At 37.5% G+C, this 22,679-nt stretch overlaps 1 long non-coding RNA gene across 1 annotated transcript; it reads left to right on the top strand.

The window, feature by feature from the left end:
* Positions 1-10,855: 10,855 nt before the first annotated feature.
* Positions 10,856-18,121, top strand: LOC309606112. Its single transcript, XR_014231662.1, has 2 exons — positions 10,856-15,174; positions 15,553-18,121. It is a non-coding gene; the product is annotated as an uncharacterized lncRNA (long non-coding RNA).
* The last annotated feature ends 4,558 nt before the right edge of the window (positions 18,122-22,679 follow it).

Genomic DNA, 22,679 nt, shown 5'->3' with positions numbered 1-22,679 from the left:
CTACAAAAGACCAGCCATGGCAGGTTTGTAATTTTGGGTATGGAAAAAAACAAACGTATACGCACACACATAATGCATAATCCAATTTAAAAACCTCTTCTTGGAATTTTCATTGCAGCTCTATTTACGATAGCCAGGACATGGAAACAACCTAAGTGTCCATCGACAGATGAATGGATAAAGAAGATGTGGCACATATATACAATGGAATATTACTCAGCCATAAAAAGAAACGAAATTGAGTTATTTGTAGTCAGGTGGATGGACCTAGAGTCTGTCATACAGAGCGAAGTAAGTCAGAAAGAGAAAAAGAAATACTGTACGCTAACAGATACATACGGAATTTTAAAAAAAAAATGGTTATGAAGAACCTAGGGGCAGGACAGAAAGAAAGACGCAGGTGTAGAGAATGGACTTGAGGACACGGGGAGGGGGAAGGGTAAGCTGGGACGAAGTGAGAGACTGGCATGGACATATATACACTACCAAATGTAAAACAGCTAGTGAGAAGCAGCAGCACAGCACAGGGAGATCAGCTCAGTGCTTTGTGACCACCTAGAGGGGTGGGATAGGGAGGCTGGGAGGGAAACGCAAGAGGGAGGAGATATGGGGATATATGTAAATGTACAGCTGATTCACTATGTTACAAAGCAGAAACTAACACACCATTGTAAAGGAATTATACTCCAATAAAGCAAAAAACAAAAACAAAACAAAACAAAACAAAAGCACTTTTTGGATGTGCAATGATAACCCTGCCTTCAGTACCAATAAATGGTCCAACATACTCTACAATTACAGAACTGAAGAATAACTGTATATAACCTATGAGAATAAAACATCACAAAATGAATCTCAGTTCATAATTAGCAAGGGCAGCAGTGGCATGTAAACCTCAGAAGCAAAAACTGGTGGAGCTGAGAAAGGCACTGCATTCTTTTGATCATGATCTTGAGCTTCAAATCACACTTCAAACTAGTTAAAAGGGGAAAACGAAAGAGAAGAAATGTAATAACTGTTAGTTTTAGAGCAAAAAACACAAGTCTAGGAGGATACAAATAATAACAAATTCAAAGAAGGTGTGAAGACACAGTACATACTAAAAACCTATCATGAAAGTATGATGGTCAAGAACTCTCTCAGTAAAAGGTCAGACAAAAACTAGAACAAATGATCATGAATTCTAGTAGTTCTGGGGCTGAACAACCTACTCACTTAAACAAAAGGCATCATCACAAAAGCGCAGGTATTAAATAATATTACATGAAAGGCAACTATCATGAGTCATTTTCTTAAGTGTTGTGTGGAGCATCACATTTAAATAACTGGAGTCTTTCAACACCCCATGACACACAGAAACAGAAAGTCAGACATATGGATCTGACAGGAATAGGATACAACCGTTACAACCTCTCACTACAGAAGAATGGACACAGGGTATAATTAACCAACTCGCCAAATTAATACAAACAGCCAGTAAACCCATCAGTAAATCAAAGGAATACAAAATAAAACAACATGTGGTTATTCTCCTATCAGATTGAGCCAAGCCTTTACAATGTGTATACGCTTTTGATCCAACAACTCTCTTTCTAAGTATTTAACCAAAAGAAATAGTCAGAGATATAGGCAAGGACACATTTCAGAGTACTATTTGGAACTGGAAACTGGACACAGCTTATATACAAGAACGGAGAAGCTATGTGTACTGTGGCATATTCATATAATGGAACACTGAACAGTCACAAAAAATGATGCAGTAGATGCAAATTTACTGACTTGCTAAATTAACTGAAAAAAGTTATGATATTTGGAGTAATCCCACTTGCATGAAAAAGGGAGAGGTATTCACTTTTGTAGTTTTACACTTTTTGAAAAGTGCTACAAGCCAGTGTTTGTGTGAGGCAGGCTTCACATCCACTGTTGGGGTGGACTACAAATTGGCATAGCGTTTCTGGATGGTAATTTGGCAATGTGTATCAACAGTCTTAAAAAGGCAGAAGCAAGAAGAACTACAATCCTGCAGCCTGTGAAACAAAAACCACATTCACAGAAAGATAGACAAGATGAAAAGGCAGAGGGCTATGTACCAGATGAAGGAACAAGCTAAAACCCCAGAAAAACAACTCAATGAAGTGGAGATAGGCAACCTTCCAGAAAAAGAATTCAGAACAATGATAGTGAAGATGATCCAGGACCTCGGAAAAACAATGGAGGCAAAGATCGAGAAGATGCAAGAAATGTTTAACAAAGACCTAGAAGAATTAAAGAACAAACAAACAGAGATGAACTAACTGAAATGAAAACTACACAAGAAGGAATCAATAGCAGAATAACTGAGGCAGAAGAACGGATAAGTGACCTGGAAGACAGAATGGTGGAATTCACTGCTGCAGAACAGAATGAAGAAAAAAGAATGAAAAGAAATGAAGACAGCCTAAGAGACCTCTGGGACAACATTACATGCAACAACATTCGCATTATAGGGGTCCCAGAAGGAGAAGAGAGAGAGAAAGGACCAGAGAAAATATTTGAAGAGATTATAGTCGAAAACTTCCCTAACGTGGGAAAGGAAATAGCCACCCAAGTCCAGGAAGTGCAGCGAGTCCCATACAGGATAAGCCCAAGGAGAAACACGCCGAGACACATAGTAATCAACTTGCCAAAAAATAAAGACAAAGAAAAATTACTGAAAGCAGCGAGGGAAAAATGACAAAAAACATACAAGGGAACTCGCATAAGGTTAACAGCTGATTTCTCAGCAGAAACTCTACAAGCCAGAAGGGAGTGGCAAGATATACTTAAAGTGATGAAAGAGAGGAACCTACAACCAAGATTACTCTACCCAGCAAGGATCTCATTCAGATTCGATGGAGAAATCAAAAGCTTTACAGACAAGCAAAAGCCAAGAGAGTTCAGCACCACCAAACCAGCTCTACAACAAATGCTAAAGGAACTTCTCTAAGTGGGAAACACAAGAGAAGAAAAGGATCTACAAAAACAAACCCAAAACAATTAAGAAAACAGTCATAGGAACAAACATATTGATAATTACCTTAAACGTGAATGGATTAAATGCTCCAACCGAAAGACACAGGCTTGCTGAATGGATACAAAAACAAGACACACAAATATGCTGTCTACAAGAGACCCACTTCAGACCTAGGGACACATACAGACTAAGAGTGAGGGGATGGAAAAAGATATTCCATGCAAATGGAAATCAAAAGAAAGCTGGAGTAGCTATACCCATATCACATAAAATAGACTTTAAAATAAAGAATGGGGCTTCCCTGGTGGCGCAGTGGTTGAGAATCTGCCTGCTAATGCAGGGGACACGGGTTCGAGCCCTGGTCTGGGAGGATCCCACATGCTGCGGAGCAACTAGGCCCGTGAGCCACAACTACTGAGCCTGCGCGTCTGGAGCCTGTGCTCCGCAACAAAAGAGGCCACGATAGCGAGAGGCCCGCGCACCGCAATGAAGACTGTCCCTGGCAAACTAGAACCTATGGTGACGCCATCTAGAGCAAATATTTGAGCCATAGATACCTCATTCGTAAGCAGCAGGAGTTTCTCTACTCACCCTTTTTGTTCTCAACCCTGCACCTAGTAAAGAGGAGGTCTTTGGCCAAATAGAATAAACTGACAGACTGGCATAACTCATCAGTTACTTGATGAAGGGCAGTCGATATTAACAGGGCTACATTTTCTTTACATTGTCCCCTCACAAACTTCTGAAGGGTGTAAAGCAGAGGTTTCGGGTTGATAGACAAAGAACAAATCTGGTCTTGGGGTCATTTTATTAGACTTACACAGTATTTTTTTTTTTCTTTAAGGATTTGAAAACATTGCCAATATTCTAAATTGAGATATTAAGAAAAATACCCTCATTTGCAACTTCTCTTGAAAAATTGGAGACATGTGTTAAAACTGAAACTTCATTATCACTTGTCAAGGGTCAAGTGGAACTGAACTGTCAGTGCCTCCTCTCTCATTCTCTCTCCAAGTCATCACACTTCTCCTGAAGTTGAGGTTTAGTTTCATTCATCATTCCCTTTGTAATATTATAAACTTCCTGCCCAATTCACCCACAGGTCCTGCCAAGACCCTGAAATATTTTAGATGTTTTTTTGAGCTTCGTGTAAACCCCCTTCAAACAGCTTGCAGCAAAGATTTTCAGAGCGGTGCTGGAAACAAGAAGGAGAACAGAGACTTAGAAAAACTAAGGAGATTTTAAAAGGGAAAAAGGATAGAGACTAGAAAACAAGAGTGGACTCTACCCAACTGAAGTGGATCTTTACGGACTGAGATAGGAAATAACATATAAGGAGGCAGGAAATAATATATAATTACTAAATATTTGTGGACTGACAGATCACATTGCTCACCATTCATCTGAATACCATAGGTGAGTGTGATCATCTACAGCTGTTTTTTTTAATAACATATTTACAGACCTGCCTAGAATTTATAAGAAGGACACAAAGATTACATGTAAGATAAAAACAATAATATTTATTTAACTATAAAACTGTTGGGATCAAACCTAGTAATCAGTAAATGTGATTTTAAACTATAATAACTATAAAATGTTATATGGCTTGATGATGCTGATGCTGATGCTGATGATGGTCTGTATTTATAGAGCACGCTTTTTGGTTTGGGAGGTCATGAGAATACCCAGATAGAGTCTGTATTTCTTGCTTCTTCACTCATTTTATTCACTGACCACCTCTTGTTGAAAATGGAGAAAAAAAATCCAGTAAGTCATAATTAATATGACTTGGGTCAGTTTGTCACTTATTTAATTTACTCTCTGTACTCCCTGTTCCTTGCACACTGTAGTCCCAAAAAGGGAAGAGCCAAGATCTCTGAGCACCAGATGGGTTTGCAGCAAAGGGCCCTGGGCAACCTAAGCTTTGGAAAGTGGAAACATCAATGTACAGAAGACAAAGAAAGAGAAAAAGAGGGAAGAAAAAGATGGCCAACTAGCCATTCTCCTTTATCATACTAAGGGACCACCTCACATCTCTGCATGGCACTCCTGAAAATCCACTTTTGGCAACAGGAATTTTGTGTGCTGTCCCACTTACAATATTAATAACATTAATATGTAAAATAACATCATGGGAGCTTAGTATGCTAAACGCTTATCCCAATCCTCACACTAGCCATATGAGACCAATATTATTATCTCAAATTTATAAATGAGGAAATTGAAGAACAAAGGGATTAAGTAAATACTCAAAATCATGCAGTGAGAGAAATGCATAACCTAGATTTGAACACAGATAATCTGACTCTAAAGCCCATGTTGTTGACTTCAATGCCATGTAGTTGCTTGTTACTTCAAACATTTATATATTTTTCTCATGCTGAATTTTTTATGTTGAGAAAAGAACCCTGGCAGTCATTTTCCCTTTCTCTCTCTGTCTTTCTTATATACCCCCTTCTTATTATATTATGAAACTTTTTATGATAATATTTAATTTCATATAAAAACAAAACTTTTTTTAATGGAATCAGTAATTCTTCCAGTGCTCAGAAAATCCAAGTTTGTAAAGTATGTATTAACACCTTCATTTTCTTAATAAAAAATATGAAACTCAAAGAAATTTGAGTTGCCAAAGTCACACTGCTATTATATGCCCCATTCTGACTCAATCTTGGTCCTTCTAATTTTGAATCTAATGTTCTTTTCAGTCTCTCTTCATGTGCTTTCTCACCTAGCTCAATGTCTGTTGCAAAAAGAACCACTACAATGCTGTGATAAATGAGTGAGCACATGTCCTAATAAAAAAAGATCACTCCATTGCACATACTTTTGTACAGATCTTCTAGCTTTCTCTTCTTATTCACAGGATAGAATGGCTAGGTGCAAAGATTAGGCTTTTCTAGGCTGTCGTTTAGGAACAAATGGTAAGTAGGAACAACAACTTCTGGTTTGTAACAGTGAAAATTAAATTACATTCTCCCTCAAGGATTTGGAATTATTTTAAAACAGATTTTCCTAAGAAAATGGAAGAAAAGTATATTCCTTTGATATTTAAGCATCTACCATGTCCAGGAGAATAAGAACTGTGTTAAAAGAAGAGAGAAAGGGGGAAGTCTGGACCAACATCCCAGAAGAATCATAGGAATTTCCCCACAGTTACTAATCTGGCTTTAATTAAGACTGGAAGACCAAAAAAGCCTTAGTGTGGGAGGCAATTATTGCTCTGCCTCACACTAGGGATGTGTATACACTAGTCATGGACTTGGCTAATGACTATCTTCAGAAGGACACATGTAACAGAGCAGAGACCGCTATCTGAGGAGCTCAAATTGATGCTACAGTTCACCCCAGGGAAATTAATATAGTACTGCATAAACTTCTGTCAGTTCTACATATTAAAGACACATTACTGTGTAGTTCATTTCATCAGCAATGTTTTTGAGAACTTACCATTTATCAGGCACTGTTCTAGGCACTGAGGATAGTGATCAAAACAAACAAACAAAGCAAAACTTCCTTCTCTCATGTAGGGTACAATCGAATGGAAGAAGAAAGGTAATAATATAAAAACAACACAAAATGTAGTATATCAGGTAAGTGCTGTGAAGAAAAATAAGTGCAGTGGAGTAGGGACGAGGCATTGAAACAAATGCAACATAAAATCTATCTACCTTGTTAGCAAATTTTAGGTATATAACACAGCTATGACATTAGTTATACCGTCGACCTTCAGAACTTAATCATCTTGCATAACTGAAGTTTTGTAACCTTTGACCAAAAGTTTTGCATGTTCCCCTTCCCCCAACTCCTAGTAACCAACATTCTACTTACCATGAAAGAATGAATGAATGGATGAATGAATGACGGAATAGGGCAGGAGAGTAATTTTGGAGGTGATGGATATGTTTATGGCGTTGATTGCAGAGATGGTTTCATGGGTGTATACTTATCTCCAAATTCATCACATTGTTAACATTAAGTAGAGCTTTTTATATGTAAATCATACCTCATTAAAGTAATTTAAAACAAAACAACACATAAAAAGCCAAATACAACAAAACTCGCCCCTCACCCCCAAGAATAAACAAACTAGTAAATACTCTGACTTGACACTAAGAAATATACAAAAATAGGTATAATGCACAGAGGATTGTTTCCATTGGGCATCGGAGAGGAGGCAAGAGGTCTTCTTTCTCTGACAGGTCTGGTTTGTGGCCACGTGGCCCTGGAGCAGCAAAGCCTTGGAAGCCTAAGCCTTGCTAACAAGGAGACGGGTTAGCCCCTGGATGTCAATTTCTTCATTATAAATGGAAATTCTTTGATATAAAAACCCTACCTGAAACTTTCGTAGAGTAGGATAGAAAGGACATGCCGTTTAATACTGAGGCAGGAGATAGATGGGCTCCAGGCTAGGCATTTACAGCTAGCCTCTTGTTTACATTTCGTGAGGAAGGAGGCAGGTGGGCTCTAGACTAGATATTTACAGCCAGCCTCCTGTTTGCACTTCAAGATGTAAATAACAACAGGAACAGGGTACACAGCTGGACTTTGTTTCCTGTGGACACCTTAAGATAACAGTCACGGCAGGAACAGAAAGGGGATAAACCTTGTTTGAGTAAAAGATCAAGAGGTCATATATTTCCCATCCTTGGGACAAGGGAAACACTGCACATGCGCAGAAAGGCTCCTTGGGGGTCAAAAGGAGGGGGCACCACCCCATAATATGTGATGCTAAGGCCGTCCCATAGGCCTCTGGGCTGAAATCCAGCTTGGAAAAAAGTTGCGCACGCATGTTGGGCAGGGTCCTAGGGCAGGTCAGGTGTGGAAAAAGAAACCAGATAATTGGCCAAAGGTAAACAAAGATCTGGAAGAACTGCCCTATATAAGTGATTTAACCGCCTCTTTGCCGAGCTCCTCCTCATTAGGGAGGATGCCGACACCCTTTCTTTCCAGGTGTGTATCTCTGCCTTGCTTCTGTCTTAAATAAACTGTTTCTCTGTGTGCTCTCCCACTTGTTTTGCTGTGCCTCTAAGAATAAACTTTGCACCTGTTTTTACAGTTTTTGCCTCCTTGAAACATTCTTGCTTTCAAACAGAGGCAAGAGCCAGGGAAAATTTGCTTCTAGCCTCTAGCCTTTGCTGGTCTAGTAGCTAGGATTCCTGGTTTTCATCCAGGCTACCTAGGTTCAATTCCTGGGCAGGGAACTAAGATCTCACTTCAAGCCACCACTCACTGCTGCCGCCTCTCTGAGATAAATACCACAGGTGAATCTAAATGTGAAAAGTGCAATTATTCACTTTTGGTAAAAATAAAAACATCTGTGGAATTGTGGAATTAAAAAATCAAGTTAGAGTTACCTAGTAAGCTATCCTTATCCTCTTCCATAATTTATTCATCTACACACAGGATTTTGATGATTTATCACGTAAGAATTATTTCTCTTGGATATGTCTGAAGACAAACTAACAACTCGCCTTCTCAACAATACATCTAATTCTGATTTCCACAGTTGGTGGAAATTTTGTGTGTTACTGATTTTTAGGATCACACCACTATCTGTGAATGTTCAAGAGCTCTTCAAAAGACAGACCTGGTTTCATGTCTTGGTTCAGGCCCCTATGAGAGCAGAAGTAGCTAGACCACAAACATGTTACTTCACATGTCTAATCTTCATTTACCTCATCTGTAATCGATAGTAGTCTTGGTCTCATAGAATTGCTGGGAGGAATCATTGATCCCACACAAAGGGCTTACATAATACTTGGTACATAGACTAACTCAATAAATACCAGTTCCTGCTAACATTCTTATTGCCATTAATGTTATATAAGAGCCTGTTTTTATTCATGTGAGTGTTCATTGATTCACTATTTCTTCTTGCTAATTTCCTTTCTGTGGGTATGTAGAAACTTCTGATAATTTCTTCTATATACTACTTAATATAAAAAAAATAGAGGCAAAATAATGAGTGATGTTAAACAGCAAAGAAAGAAGACAACAGCAAACTTTATGCCACAGAAAAGCTAGTCTACTGTTGCCAAGGGACATCCTCAGGTGGCTTTTACTTACAATGGTGAGAGACTGATTTTCAGTTATGGTCTCAGAAATGTGACTTTGACAGAAAGAAGCAGAAACTTTTTAAAGGTGGAGTCAGGGTACCAAAGTTCACAGGATATATTAATAACACAAATATAATGCTGGACAAACTGGCTAACCACATGCAGAAGAGTGAACTGAACTCTTATTTTATACTATTCAAAAGATTAACTCATAACGTATTAAAGACTTAAATGCAAAACCTGTAAGCATAAAACTACTAGAAGGAAACATAAGGAAAAAGCACCTTAATATTGGTCTTGAAAACAGTTTTTTGAATATGACGAGAATTGCAAAAAATGAAAGCAATAACAGCAAAAATATACAAGTGGGACTACATCAAACTAAACAGCATCTGCAGAGAAAAACAATTAGCAAGATAAAAAGGCAGCCTACGAATGGGAGAAAATAGTTGCAAATCACCTATATGATAAGGAGTTAATGTTTGAAATATATAAGGAACTCACATAACTCAATAGCAAAAAAAATTAAAAATGGATAAAAGACTTGAATACATTTTTCCAAAGACGTCATACAAATGGCCAAGAAGTACATAAAAAGATGCTTGACATCACTAATCATCAGGGTAATGCAAATAAAAACCACAATGAGATATCACCTCACACCTGTCAGAATGGCTATTATCAAAAAGACAAGAAATAACAAGTATTGAGGCTGTGGAGACTAGGAAACCATGTGTACTGTTGGTGGAAATGTAAATTGGTAAAGCCAGTATGGAAACAGTATGGAGGTTCCTCAAAAAATTAAAAATAGAACTACCATATGATCCAGCAATTCCACTTCTAGGTATATATTCAACAGAAATAAAAATAAGATATCAAAGAGATATCTGCACCCTTATGTTCACTGCAGCATTATTCATGATAGCCAAGACATGGAAATAACCTAAGTGTCCACCAATGGATGATTGGATACGGAAGATGGGATATGTGATATGTTCCATTGTGTATATATATTCAACCCTAAATAGAAGGAAATCCTGCCTTTTGTGACACCATGAATGGATCTTGAGGGCATTATTCTAAGTGAAATGAGTCAGACAGAGAAAGACAAATACTGTATGTTCTCACTTATATGTGGAGTATAAAAAAGCCAAATTCCTAGAAACATAGAGTAGAATGGTGATTACTAGGGTATAGGGGAGGAGGAAATGGGGAGATGTTGGTCAAAGTCTACAAACTTCCAACAATAAGATGAATAAGTTCTGGGGATCTAATGTATAGCATGGTGACTATAATCATCAATACTGTATTATATACTTGAAAGTTGTTAAGAGAATAGATCTTAAAATTTACCAACACATACACACACACACACACACACACACACACACACAGTAATTTTGTGAGGGAATAGAGATATCAATTAACCTCATTTTGGTAATCATTTTGCAATATACATGTGTATTAAATCATCACATCGTACACCTTAAAAATATACATCAATGATCTATCAGTAAACCTGGAATAAAATACTACCAATATGATACTAATAAAATTAATCTTATGTCATAGGAAACAGTACTGCTTTGAGGACTGGCAGTCGTATCATATATCCAGCACATGCATTTCCCAAAACACACACATTCACACCACACACACTGGAAAATAAATTCTAGTCCAAAGATTTCTGTCAAGCCTAGAATCAAGGCAAGGTAAGTGAGTTATATAACTTGAAAGGTTAATAGCACAAAGCTATGATATCTCAATGTACACATCTCAATTTGTTTTTGGGGCAAAGGGATCTCTTAGGCCAGAGTAAATTCTTCTAAGCAAAGTTCTCTAAAAAGTATTGCCAATGTTTGTCTCTCTGTTTTATGTTTTCTTGTTTGAACTATCTACCTTCTGAGTGATCTATTCTCCATCTAACCCTGGTAATTTAATTGGTTAACTTAATTAACCAATAACCAATCAACTGGTTAACCAATAGCTTGGTCTTTCTCTTTATGATTGGACTTCAAAAAGGAGTTGATCGTTAAGTATATTTTGCATTTATCTGATTTCATTTATTATGTGTTGCTATATTGTTAACTTTTAACAGTTAAATGTTTTTAGGGCAGTTTGCTGTCTTATATATGTAGATACATGTGTGTATTCATATATATAAATTAAACCCTCACCATGTGAAATCTATATTAAATGTCTCACATTAAAAGATATAACTAAGTATATATCGCATTGTTTACACAGTGTTGTTTTGCTGATTAATTTTCTAATACTTAGATTACCAAGTTATTTTATAATGTAAGATCGTTTCTTAAAAACAAGTGGTACAAAGGTTTTTAAATGTAAGCTCTTCTATTAGACACTTATAAGTAAATGTTATTTCACTAGAAGGATATGTAACTGAGCAGGATCCTATGGGGCCTTCCCAGGACAGACCCCTCCATGTCCTTTGCCCACCTCTTGTTTATAGAAAAACTTTAGTCTCCTAGGCCTCCCCTGAGTCACAAAAGGCTGGCTCAAGAATTAATGATTAGAAAAATGTGAACATGTAGTAACAAAGAAAGAGCAATTGGGCCAGGAGAACTGGTATCAATTTAAACAATGGATCAGCCATATAGCAGAGTCACAGAATCTTTAGTTCCTCCCTGAAGGACATAGATAATAGCATCTGATGCACATTCCTGAGCTGTTTCACAGATACTAAAACCCCCACCAGATGGAAGAAGTTAACTGCAAGATGACCATGAGCACATAGCCCCCAGACTGGCTGGAGCCTGAGGATTGATGACGCTAACCCCTGTGACATCACCCTGGTACCTCACCGTCAACCAATCAGAGAATTGTGCACGTGCTGATCATGTACCCTGAGACTCTCTCGCTCACCATGCCTTTAAAAACCCTTCCTTGAAACCCATCAGGGAGTTCGGGTCTTTTGAACATTAGCTGCCCGGAGTCCTGGCTTCGCACCTGCAGTAAATGCTGCACTTGCCTTCACCAAAACCTGGTGTCAGTAGATTGGCTTTACTGGATAAAACTAAATAAAATACATCATAATTAATAATATGAATGTGATCCTGGAAATGTGTTAAATTTTCACATCCCACAAAGACTCTGGAGTTGCTCCTCCATTATACTGAAGAAAAAAGTTGGTGGGAGCACCTGAAACCAACTTCAAAACTCACCTTCACTGTATTTGCCTTTTGGCAACCCACACACTATTTTCAAGCCCACGATGAGAAGAGCAAAACTTTTGCAAGAGGGAACAAAGAACAAGAAAAAAAATTGCTTAGAAACTCAATAGACCAGAAAGAGAGTAGAAAATTATCATGAAAAAAAGAGCTTTTCATGTTGACTGCAGCTGCTGTAAAACTACTATCTGGTATAGGTCAAATTAGTTATGAAGAAGTGTGTAGGAAGACACAGCCCTCAGTAAATTGCATTAGGAACTAAGCAGGTGGGTAGATTCTATTTCCTGTTATGCAAGCTGATGGAGCTGTCATCTTTGAAAGAACTTAGAATGGCTATTTTTTCTAATTAACTTGCCCTGGGTAAGTAACACACTCTTCTAATATCCTGCCCACCCAACCTCAAAAGCTGCATCTTTTTCTTTGCTCACTCCCTGCTCTTCTTATTATATATGCCTAATCACCAGAATTCCCTGAATATGACTTCTACTCCTTTGCCTCTGGGATTTTATTCAATCTGTTCTCTGTGCCTAAAATGACTTCTCTACCCACCAAGTCAATGGAAAATCTACTCTTCTTATAAGACTCAACTCTAAGGCTACTTTCAAAGGCAATTTTCTAAGTGACACCTCCATTTAGAAATAATTATTCTTTTTGAATAAGCCTTTCTACAGAAATATTTCCAAGCCTCAAAAGATACCTAATAAGATGTAATGGATAGTACATTCTCATCACTCTAGTTATATGACTTTGGAGAGATTAAGATTTCTGATCTCATTTTTTTCTTTTGCAAAACAGGAATAATAATCTTGGAATCTTGTTGTAAAAAATAGTTTGTGCATGCTAATTAGCATTTGTATGTTAGTCTCTGGCATAGGTCCTAGTTCACAGTAAGTATTCAATAAGTGGTAACAATTAACAGCTTCTTATGCTTATAATTACAGTAATTTCTTTATCTGTATGCCTCCCCCATTAGACAATTGGTTCCTTGAAGGTAGATACCAAACCTTTGAATTCATTTCTGTATCTTCATCCCTATTCCCAATCCATCGATGTTTCTCACAGTGACTTGTACTTAGCAAGCTTTTTTTTCCAATAAAAGTTCCCTAGCTTATTCAATTAATATATTATATAAGTGTGATGTTGTGATTTATAATAAGAAATACATATTTGGTATTCATCCCCATTTCTGGCCTAGAGTTCGTAAAACCCTTGGGATTTCCTAAGTGTGGGAGGCCTAAAGGTATTTTTGTTACGTTAATTAGGTGACTTATGGAAAGCACCTGTGAATAGGGGCTTAATTTCTAAGACAGTCAACAATGTGATTAGAAGGTTGGAACTGCAGTCCCACCCCCTGATATCCTAACATCTGGGGAAGGAAAAGTGGCTGGAGATTGAATTCAATCAACAATGGCCAATGATTTAATCAATCACAGCTCTGTAATGAAGCCTCCATAAACACCTAAAAGGACAGGGCTCTGAGGGTTTCTGGGCTGGTGAACACGTGGAGATTTGGTGAGACTGGCACACCTGGGGAGGGCATGGAAGCTCTGCGCCCCTTCCCACATACCTTGCCCTATGCATCTCTTCCATCTGGCTATTCCTGAGTTATAACCTTTTACAATAAACCAGTAATCTAGTAAGTAAAATGTTTTTCAGAGTTCTGTGAGCCTCTCTAAAAAACTGATCAAACCCAAGGAAGGAGGGACTCATGGGAACCTCTAATATATAGCCAGTTGGTCAGAACTACAGGTAACAGCCTGGGCTTGTGACTCGCATCTGAAGACCAAGGAGGGGGGTCCTTGAAACCTCCAATTTGTAGCCAGTCAGAAGCACAGGTAACAACTTGGGCTTGTGACAAGCATGCGAAGTATGGGGGTCGGGGGGGCAGTCTTGTAGGATGGAGTTTGTAACCTGTGGAATCTGATGATATTTCTGGAAAGACTGTGTCAGAATTGAGTTGAATTGTAGGATATCCAGGTGGTGTCCCAAGAATTGCTTGCTGGTATGGGAAACTTCTCCCATAACCCACACTGGAATTAGTATCAGAACCTATTGAGTAAGTAACCCCACATTTTAATAGCTCAACTGAATAAAACTGGTTTTATACAGTAATAAAAATAAAACAACTATCTTGTAATTTATCTATCATTTTGATTCTGAAGCTTGAATATTTTTATAAGGGCCTGGGCTTGAGAAATTTAATGATCACCAGATAAACATGTAATAAAATAGAGTCTATTTCATAATAGTAGAGTTTGATGTATAATAGTAGAGTTTATACTATATTATATGAAATGTCTTTAAATATTGGTTTATGAATTATAAACTGAAAGAGACTTGGGGACTATCTAATCCAACCCTACTTATTTCACAAATGAGCAAACGGAGACACAGTGTGTGTTGGGTAAGGGGCTTGTTAGGAGACATGCAGATTGGAAGTCAAAGAGCTGAGACTTAAACCCAGGTTTCTTCATTATTCTTTCTTACCTAGCACTTACATGTCTTTGGAAAAGAGTATTTAGATTTTCCAATTGTGTTATCAATATGATAAAACATCTAAAATGATTTTGAGCAAAGGCCAGATATGTTTTCAGAATGGTAATAATAATTTTGAACTGAATATCTTCAGGTAATAAGATTTAAGTTGACCTTCAAAAGTAGGATATTTTAAAGTTACTTCAAGTGTGAGAAATAATGAGAGAAGTGTGGAAGCACAATAGACAAAGGGTTCCTGAGAGACAAGGAAAAGAAGATGGGGTTGGAGAAGCATGTTTACAGAACTCCAGCCCAACAAATGCAGAAAATGACATAATTATAAGGAATCTGAGAAACATGTGGTCCAATTCAATCATGTGATGGTAAACAAAATTGAAACATCTTGTCTTTTTCACTAAATCATTAACTACATCTGAAGGACACTGAGGAAGAGGCCCTAATTATTATTATTTTTTTTTTAAATTGATAAGTTGGAGTCTTTTTTTTTTTTTTTTTTTTTTAAATTATTTATTTATTTATTTTTGGCTGTGTTGGGTCTTCGGTTCGTGCGAGGGCTTTCTCTAGTTACGGCAAGTGGTGGCCACTCCTCATCGCGGTGCGGGGACCGCTCTTCATCGCGGTGCGCGGGCCTTTCACTATCGCGGCCCCTCCCGTTGCGGGGCACAGGCTCCAGACGCGCAGGCTCAGTAGTTGTGGCTCACGGGCCCAGCCGCTCCGTGGCATGTGGGATCTTCCCAGACCAGGGCTCGAACCCGTGTCCCCTGCATTAGCAGGCAGATTCTCAACCACTGCGCCACCAGGGAAGCCCGAGGCCCTAATTATTAAAAGTAAGTTTTAGGAAGATTAATCTGGCAATTGTGTGTAGAAGATTATGGAAAAGTCATGGTATAGATCCTCATAGATCATCTGTGAATCCTTAAAGGTAGGCTGAAGCTCCAATCAAGTTGTAGCAGTAGAAAGTAAAACACATAAGTAACGTTACAAAAGAAACATCAGAAAATCACAATTGGCTGGAGAGTAGGTAAAGGGAAGAGATGGAAATAGAAGGATATCACAGTTCATGCTAATATTTCAAGCTCAGGAGACCCAAGTTTTCCAATGTCGACATTAGGATGCATGGAAGAAGGTCAGGCAGGTTCAGTATGACAGGTTCAGCTTCAGACACACTATCTTTGGGTTGAACGTGAGACAATTCAGTACATGTGTTCATGAGCTGAGAGAGGGGTAGGAGCAGGAGACATAGATTGAGATGGTACACACATAAAGGTGAGAACTGAACCTATATAAGGAGAAAGCTCTTGGAAGAGAAAAATAGGAAGAAAAAAGTACAGGAGGCCAAGACAGATTCCTAGCCAATACTCACATCTGGTTGGCAGAAGATAGAAAGGGAATCAATGAGGAAATGAAGGGCCACAAGTGGAGTATTTGAAAACAAAAACAAACAAAAAACAAAAACACTATGGTATTTTCAGCTCTATCTTGGAAGAATTCTATATCTTAAATGTTAATTTGGGAGGTTGTCCACCATGTATATGCATATCAATTTCAAAATGTTAGTTTCTGTGTCAGTATGTATATCTGGCCAAATGTTTCAAATCTTGCATGAAAAACAATTACAGAAAGTTCAGTAAAGAACTTTGAAAGAAGAGAATTACATCAGACTAGTTCATCTTCAGAAATGCAATAGTGAGTTGAAATATCTCATTAAATTTTGATTTCTAAGTAAAAGTCTCCCCAGACTACTTGTTAAATATTAGATATCAAATTTGCTTTTGCTCTGAAACCCCTTTTATCAGGATTTATGACTGAGGCACAAATGATGTCTGTTGTTTGACTCAGTGGGAAAGCCTACACTGGTCTGGTTAAATTGCTTAAATAAGTTGACAAATCTGGACACCAGTATCACTGAAGGAGCTACATATAATCTTGAAAGAGATGGAAGAAGAAAGGACAACGAGTGTCAGAATTTGTTTAAATTAAAAAGCTTGCAACCACTCACTGATTCATTGAATGATGCTCTTTAAACCACAATAAATCGTATACCATCAACGGTGAAACACAACTTAACCTATGATTGTTTTTCATGATTACAAAGGTTTGTGTGAATTTTTGTTTCAATTTTCAAAGAACTAATGGGGAATCCCCTGGAAGTCCAGTGGTTAGGACTTCACACTCTCACTGCCAAGGGCCCGGGTTCAATCCCTGGTCGGGGAACTAAAATCCCACAAGCTGTGTGGTGCGGCCAAAAAAACAAACAAACAAACAAACAAAAACTAATGAATCAGTTCAGAATGAAAGTAAGTCATGCCCAACTAAGCAGATAATCTTGGGAAGTTCACTTTTCCTTAATTTCTGTCTCTGTAAAATGGGATTGAGGTGGATGATCTGAAGTTCCTTCTCTCTTTAACAAGAATTAAGTAGTTTCTAATTATTGAACTGGGATGGTAATGTGTCTCTTATCAAACCCCCTGCAACTTAACTTTGCACATAGTTGGAACATGGATATGGATATAGGTATGGAATACATAACTTGCTATAAGTAAAGCATTAAATTTAAGCATTAGGTTGAAGTGAATAGATTTTCTTAAAAAGTATATTTGTGGGAGGTTTAAAGATTAATGTAGATATGTATCATGTGGAAAATTAGTACAAAGCTTTAGGAAACATAGGATGGCAAAAGTTCTGCTTCTAAGGCAGGAAAGCTTTTAGGAGATGGGGAGAGACTACCTGGTTGGTTGTGTAGCTCAAAGGCGGTAGTGTGTGTATGTGTGTGTGCGCACATGTGCGTGTGTGTGTGTTGTGTGCAATTACTATATAGAAATATGAACACTAGATATAGAAAACAGAGGTAAACCTTTTAAGCAATCATGAAACAACCGTGCAAAAGTGGGTATTTTGTTGATGTCGTTTGTTTGGTTGGAATAGTATACCAAGTCCTCCCACAGCAACTCCTGGTCTCCGCAATTCCCCAAACTAGCAGCACAACCAGGGCACATCACCAGGCTGTCGGAAAGAGACAGCTATAGGATTTCACTTTCAAGAGACCAAATAAGTGTATCTCTGAACATATTCTCTGACTGCAATCCAACAAAATTAGAAGTTAATTATAAAAGTTTTCAAAAATCCAACATTAACAATTGAATGAAAGAGGAAATCAAGACACAATTGTAGATCAGTCATTCTTTAACATATATAAGGAGATTGTACTTGAAAAAGAGTGTGACACCTTAGGAACAATTAACGAACACAAATTAAAACACAATGCCATCAGATTGGGAATATACGTATACATATAGCTGATTTACTTTGTTACACAGCAGAAACTAACACAACATTGTAAAGCAATTATACTCCAATAAAGATGTAAAAAAAAAAAAAAAGCCATCAGATTGCCAACATATCTAAAGACACTGATAAGAGCCAGGTCTGACAGTGTATAAAGAAATGGGTGCTGACATACACTGTTGATACGACTTTAAAGTGGCAAATCCCATCTTAAGGTCAGTTTGGCAGTAACTTAAAAACTAAAACACACATTAACTTTAACACAGCAATTACACTTCTGGGAATCTCTCTTACTGAAATACATGTACAAAGCCAAAATATAGACACACAGTGATATTTATTACCATATTATGTCTGACACTGAACAATTGAAAACAAGTCCTAAAAAAACTTTTCAAAATTTTACAATCCTATGAAGAAGCCATTAAAATGAATGAGGTGGCTCTACATGTCCTGATGTGGAAAGATATTATTATATATTCTTAAGGAACAAAGCAAGTTTCAAAAACTATTATGTTATGACCTCCTTAGTTGTAATCCCCCTATTTTATGAATGTATCTGTATTATATAAGTTGGAAAGACTAAGGAAGGATAATATGTTAAGTTGTTATAGTGGTCACCTGTGGTGAGTGGCTTTGGGAGGTCATGGGGGGATTTACATGTTATTAAATAAATAAATATATTATAAATATGTTACATATTATATATAATGTGGTTGTAATTTGAGAAAATTAATTTCAAATAACACAATAATTTAACATGAATTTAATGGATTAAAAAGGTAATGCTGCATCATTGCTCCTCATTGGTGACTAGTTATATAACATATGAATCCTCAACACTAAAGTATTATATAGAGGTTAACCTACATTGGCCACTGCTGCCATGTACTTAAGCATACTATTTTAAAAGTGGTCACTTCAAGTCACTATAAAAGCCTAAGGAGAAAGCTTGCTCTATTCTAAAAGCAAATTTAAAATATTAAAAATTATGTAAATACTAAAAATATTAATTCTCACCAGAAATCAAAGAAATAAAAACAAGAATAGGGTATCATATTATAAAAGCTAAAACTGATAATATTTAATATTTGTGAGAATCTTATCACAAAGTACTTTTATATATTGCTGGTGGTAACACTATTTTTGCATGGTATCATTATCATTTCATTAATGCATGTATATGTCTACACAAAAGCTGAAAGTAAAATATTACAGAATATTAAAATTGCTAATCTTCAAATAGTAATATTTTAGACTTTTATTTTCTTCTCTGAACTATATACATTCCAGCGTTTGTAATTTGTTATCTGTACTGCTTCTACAGTGATATAAACATAAAAAGAATTTTGAAAGTAGTATTTGTTTAAGGCCCTTAGATTATTCATTAGAATAATCAGAGGTATTCTGACTTTTGTTGGTTTTTGAAAATGGAACTCTTAAGCCTTAACCACTTCTGTATGAAGGAACCTTTCTCCTCACTTCTCCAAAGATGAGGGTAAAATTCAGTTTACATGTAAAGAATCATGTGAGACAGATACCACATGATAACTGGCAGACTGGCTGGATCTTGGCAGATGACTTCACAGCTTCTGCCCAGTACCTGGAGCTTAGCAGGGCTGAATCACCAGTTTCTCCCCACTTTGCAATCTGTGGCATTACTCACTCTCCACCACTCTTAACCATGAACCTTCTTCTAACGGATATAAGTTTATCTATATTATGGAACTTAAAAATGGGATGAGAAGGCAAAGGTCTCCATCAATCTCACTTTGAGCCTACTTCTTTTCCTTTGAAGCTACATCAATGAGGGGAAAAATAAAAGTTCCTGGTCTATGGTCTAAGGTATTTAAGGGTCTTTGCAAACTATAGGTGCATCTTTTGCCTGAACATTTTCATCACACACACACACACACACACACACACACATAGCATAACATCATATATTTATAAAATGATAGAACCAGAAGTGATATTAGACCCTCTAGCAGTTTTAAATTGTGATCCTTGGAGAACCTGGGTTCTGTGCAGCTGTCTCAAGGAAACCTGGGAAGGTTGGAAGGTGCTGAAAGAGCGGTCAACTGGGCCATCCTAGCTCTCATTTAAATTAAGAAACAAAAACAAAAACAAAGAAACAACAACTTCATTTTCATTTCTCACACAACCTGGATGCTGCTACTTAGAAAATATTGTAACCACTGATCAAGTCCATTTTATTCATTTAATAGGTTAAAAAATTAGTGGCCCAGAAAGTTCAGTTACTTAACCAAGGTTACAAATCCATGGTAGAAACAGGACAAGAATCCAGGTATCTAGACTTTTAATTCCAAGTGGAAACTGGAAAGTTAATGACAATGGTAATCATCTGTAATTCTGGATTTTCCATGAGGTTGCTATAGCTTATGAAACTCACATTATAAAGAGGTAATTAAGAAAATAAAGAGGTAACCAGGCAACAGTAATGCCATTTTCCTAAAAATAATGTGAGGGATATTATGCAGGGATAGGTTACTTTTGCTTCAGCTGAGCTGTTGCATATGTAGGAGAAGAAAGGTTGAGCATCTGCCGGGAATTAACACAGACCTTTTTCTACACACCTGTTCTGCAGAAGAAGATCTATAATGAAAGTGCCTAGAAGTTTGTTCCAACATGACTGCCAAAATCCGAACCAGTAATACCCCTTGGCCATATCATAAGGCAGAATCTCATCTGTGATATGGCTCTAAAGAAAACAAATAAGGTAATTTGATTGGGAAATTCTATGGGTAGAGTTATATGGAAGCTTGTGTATTATGGGCCAATCCCTCTCCCATGGGCTTCAGTTTCCCCATCTGTAATGAGGGGAATGGAATTGATCTCTAAAATAATTTTCAATTCTTACATACTTGGTTATGTTAGTTGGGGTGTAGTGCTTTTTGTTTGTAATTTTGTTTGGTTTTAAAATCAGGTTCAATGTCTAGAGGGAAAAAGACAAAAGGAAGAAAAATATTAGCAACTGTTTTACAGACATGGTATCAAGGCTTTGTATTATTATTTTTAAAAATACCATCTCAGATAGAGCTGTAACATGACCATGGATATTATTAAAAATATTCTTTTGAATAGAACAGGGGAGACACAAAACAATTTTTTTAAAGTATGAGTCGTGTGTGTGTTTGTCTGTGTGCATGTGCACATCACACCAACTCAATGAATATACCTGGGCAGTTAAACCACAACTGGAGGAAAAAATGTGTCAACATGTAGGCTGATCTCCCTAAAATTTATAACAATAACCTCGAATGGGTCCTTAATGCTAACGAGCAGTCAAAATATATTTCCCTGGTCATCTTATTTTGCCACTCTCCTAGGATATTTCATATTTTATTCCCTCACTGCAAATTCTGTCTTCCAACACCTCCTCCCCAATCCTCACTCTCAGCTGATGATTTTGCTTCCTGTTTCACTGAGAAGATTGAAGCAATCTGAAGAAAACTTCCACAGCTCCCACCCACCCCCTGGTATCTGTACCCATGTATTCTGACTTCCTGCCTGATACTCAAGATAAACTAACTGCACTCCCAACTAAGCCCATCCATCTCCTCTACTTACGCAGTAGTTTCCATCACTCTCGCCTACTTCAGACCAATAATTTTCCCATGCTCTCTCCCCACCCCACCCTATCCTTAGTTGATAACTCCCCATCACCATACAAGTAGGCTGTTTTAATCCCTAAAAATTAAAAAGAAAAAAAAAAAAGCAACCTCTTTGACTCCAGTTTTCCTGGTGGTTTCTTCCCAATTTATTTTGTTCCCTTTTGCTCCAAAATTCCACAAAAGTAGGGTCAGTAGCTATTATTTATAACTCCTCTTCTTAAACCTTCCACAGTAGGTTTTTGTCATTGTTGTTGTACCATAGCTCCAGGAAGACTGCCAAAGTCACCAATGGCTCTTCATTGCCAAAGTCAATGGTCAATTCTTCGTCTTCATCTTATTTGGTATATTAGGGACATTTGACACAATTGCTTGTGCCTTCCTCCTTGATATACTTTCCCCACTTGGCCTCCAGGACACAACTCTTCCATGGCTCTTCCCCAACCTCACTAGATGCTCCTTCTCAGTCTCCTTTGTGCATTACTCTCATCTCCTGACCTATCAACTTTGGAAAGGCCCACAGCTCAGTCTTTGGATCCTTCTCTTTTTTATCTTTATTCCCTACCCTTGATGATCTCATAATGTCTCACGGTTTTAAACATTATCTAAATACTGATATCTCCTAAAAGCACATCTCCAGTCCAGATATCTCTAACTCCAGGCATTTATACCACATATCTGTGTTCTTTACATTTCCACTTGATCTGAACGAATCATGTCCAAACACAACATTCCCAAATGAACCTCCTGACATTTGCTCCCAGACCAAATTCACTCATACTTTTCCCATATCAGTTGATGGGGAAAACCTTGGAGACCAAAATCTTGACTCCTTTTTCTCATAACCCACATTCAGTCCACTTTCAAAATATATCCAGAATCTAACTATGACTTCTCACCATCTCCACTGCTGCAAGTCTCCTAACTGGTCTCTCTACTATCACAGTTGCTGAGCATGGGGGTAGGTTTGGGATTGAGAGTGAGTAGACATGAGGCAGATGAGTTTAAAATGAAATCCAGC

This window comes from Balaenoptera borealis (assembly GCF_965194805.1).
Source record: "Balaenoptera borealis genome assembly, chromosome: 11".
Lineage (NCBI taxonomy): Eukaryota > Metazoa > Chordata > Mammalia > Artiodactyla > Balaenopteridae > Balaenoptera > Balaenoptera borealis.
Note: the sequence above shows the minus strand (reverse complement) of the source record. Positions and strands in the feature narration are given on the sequence as shown.